We start from the raw sequence: 3,732 nt of genomic DNA on the forward strand, positions 1-3,732 counted from the left end.
ATAGATAGATAGATAGATAGATAGATAGATAGATAGAGAGAGAGAGAGAGAGAAAGAAAGAGAGAGAGAGAGAGAGCGAGAGAGAGTACATATCTATTTCTTTACTCCCACTTTAAAAGTATTCCAAGAAGAATATTTATTGATTTGCTTTTAAATAGTTTGATGACAAATGGACAAGCAGATGTACGTTTGACCCTGCTCAATCCATCATTCACTAGCCTGTTACCCCGCTCCCTTGCCACCTACCCCTGAAGTTTACTAAGCCTACCTTATGATGTAGGTCCACAAGAATAGATCTACTCTGTACACTTTGACCTAAGGGTCACTGACTCCACTTAAACTGTCAAACGAAGAAGACACCTGAAACGAAAAAAAGTGAACGTGAAAGGGAAGGAAGATTGGCCGTGTTGTCACCGTCAAAGTTTTTATCAGTCATGAAAATATTGATTGAACTTTTTTGGGCTTTTGCTCATTTGGATTGATTATAGCTTTTTTTAATGCTCCCTTTTGAAAGGCTAAAAACTTAAAGATGTGATTTGAGCTGTTGACGTGTCATGAAATATCACAGCGTCCGTTAATATAAACTCTCTTGTGGTTGGCTGGAGCTCTGGCGTGGTTTGCTTCTTCTTTCCTATGAAACATCTATCGTCCTTATCTCCCCTTTTTCTTTTTTTTGTGTTTGTTACTCTCTTGTAACACCTCTCATCTTCTGGCGCTCATATGACCTTGTGCAGTTGCGAGCGCCGTAAAACCTCAACTAAAACTTAAAAAAACCCCAACCTAATTTGTGTTTTAAACCCCATGAACTTCAACCTCGTTCTAAGCAAAACGTTCAGTGAGTATTGTTGACAAGAGCTACTTTTTACTGCTCTGTTGTTTAGACCATAAGGAGATGATTTAATTCCATTTTTCTCCCCCCCCCCCTTTCTTCCTCTCCCCAACACCCGTTGAGATGATGCTTTGTAATACTTTCCGTTCGAACGACCGGAGGAGGCGTTGTGGACACGTAATAAACTTAATTTTGCTCGCACTTTCCAACTATCTATTTCTACTATTGCAACAGTTATTATAATGTTTCCGTGTTTTTATTTTGTTCTGAAAAAAAAGAGTATCATGACCACGAGCGAAGTACAAAGTTAAAAATGGTTGAAGTCCTTGAAAGTCTATGAACTACGAAGGTCGACTGGAGCGAGTAGGTATGTGGGCGTATTTGCTCTTCTTTCACTATCAAACCTCGATGCGCCAGATTTGTAGCTCTGTCCCCGCCACGAACGCCGCTGTCATCTCAAGGACCCTTTTGGTGCCCCAGGGTTCTGAGTGGCTCTAGGACAGATTTAGCAGTACTGTGCGTTACTAGTTGAGGGGTTGTGTTTGTTCGAAGAACACACATGCCGACAAGTGAGCTGAATGGTTGAGCACATCAGTGAAACTGCAGTCGTTAGGAGGTGGGTTTTGCGTGGCTTTTCTGCACTGATGAAGGATTTATGTCGGTTGCTATACTGCTTAGATCTAGTTATGAGTTTGGGTTTGAGTGAAGAGAAGCGACTATACGACATTACGCTCATTTCGTGCTGGGGAAAAAGAAAGAAAGACACGAAAGTAAAGATAAAGGACCTACCGGTGGCTCAGTCCAACCTCCCGCGCAATGCCTAGATCTAGTTGTAGTAATTAATGGACTAGCATTGTTTTTTAGTGTTTTTTTCCTTCCTATCTTTTTGTTCTTTGTAATAGTAATGAACGAATTCTGTACGAGGTGTTATGAATGGGTAACAGCTGGATCTGCTGATAGCATCAGCTTTATGTGGGATGTCTTTCTATCTCTGGCTTGAGGCCCACGTATGAAATACATGCAAAATGACGTAGTTGTTATCTTAACTACTCCTGGCTTTTCATTCCTAACCAAATCCTCTTTTTAAAATCACAATTAGCAGAGTAAAAAATACAAAACAATAAAAATCCCATAAAACCCCAACGAACAACAAGTGCAAGTCAGAAACAAAACTGAACCCCCCCCCCCCCCCGAAAAAGCAACAAACAAAACAAAACATACCAAAAACAAAAACATTGCAACAAAACCAAGTACCGAAGTGCTTAAAAAGTACTGCTAAAGACATAGTGATAAAAGTATATAAAATGTGTTGCCAACAGAATAATCCATAGTGATGAGTAATCGGAAAGGCCGTTTCGTACGCCGTTCCTCTACTCTGTTAACGTGCGTGCGACGTCGTTTTTTTCCCCATCCACAGATCTTGAATGCAAACCATTTTAATGGTATATCCCCGCATGTCTCTATTGCTTTATTGTTTGGAACTGTGTAACGCCCTGTGCGCACTGCAATACGTTTCGTCAAATCCATGTTTGATATGGTTTGATACAACAGATAAAGGTGACCACATTGTCCTTTGTATGATAGGGAGAAAATTTACCATATTTTAGGCTCGTTTTAATAAAATGTTCCAAAGTGAAGCATGTTTATTTTTTCTGGCTAACCATTGTCTGATTTCACCCAAAGGCTAGCAGTGGCGGTGTGTAGATCAAAATATTTGTAGGGTAGATTGAGTTCAAAGGCAATATATCCTCGGTTCAGAGGAAGGCCTAAGTTCTTGTGAGTGTGTATGTTTGTGTATGCGTACGTGAAGTGACAGAAAGCAAGACATTCTTATCGACTGTCCGATGAGTGTGTCTGTTACTGTTTCTGTTTTAAAAAAAGTTTTAGTAGAGGGTTTGACGGCGCTCGCAACTGCATAAGGTCATATTAGCGCCAATACTGTTTCTGTGGGAAAAGTGTGTCAGGAACCTTTCACTCCATTGTCGGTGGGTTAAAATAGTTTACCTGTTTACAAGAGGAGTCCCATGAAGAAAAGAGCATAGGAACGAACTTGTCCTTTGTTGAGCTCTGAAGACATTGACTATTAGATTACTCGTAGTAAATATCGTTATAAGCGGTGACAACCGATTGGATAAACGAGCAAGTGCGTGTGTTCACTGCGTGCAACTAGAAGCGAAAGATTCTCATCTAAAGCAGTCTTAACTGTTTCAGGGGATTTTTTTCTTATTAAGAAGCTCAACCCTTCACTACGCCACGCTGCTGAAGATTAGTACTAGTCGCGTGTCATTGCGGGGTCAACTGTTGTGTTTGCGAGCGGAATACGATAGGTTCTACTTACTAACAAGTTACAGAGTCAAATATGATTAAGGAAAACAGTGGGCAGGCCCGATTCGATCAGATGGGAACATGCATTAGGACCAGTGGGCATCCGTTCTAAACCTCCTGCTTGCTGCACAGTTGAACTCACACGGGAAAATCCTAAAGATATCTAGACTGTATAAAGACATTCAAGCGTCCTGGCCGATGTGTCGCCGGGGCCATGTCGTCGACAAATTGTCCATTACTTACATGTGCATTGTTCGTCTTGGCTGCGTTATTGTATATCAAGAGATTGTATGCGGTTTGCTAGCTGGCTGCTGTGAAGGGCGATGGAGTACATTATTATTATACCTACCCCACAGGGGTCTGCCGCTTAATGCGTCCTTTCATCGGCGTGAAGAAAAATAATTCTGTCCTGAGTCCTGTTTATGTTTTTGTCTGTGCTTTTTTAGGTCGTTTTATAACCGGGAATGATTGATAAAAAAAATATGCTGGGGTCTTTGAAAAAAGGAGGCGTGGGATGTTCATATGCACCCTGTCTGTCTGTCTGTCTGTCTGTCTGTCTGTCTGTCTGTCTGTCTGTC

This window comes from Aplysia californica, unplaced genomic scaffold (genome assembly GCF_000002075.1).
Source record: "Aplysia californica isolate F4 #8 unplaced genomic scaffold, AplCal3.0 scaffold00030, whole genome shotgun sequence".
NCBI lineage: Eukaryota > Metazoa > Mollusca > Gastropoda > Aplysiida > Aplysiidae > Aplysia > Aplysia californica.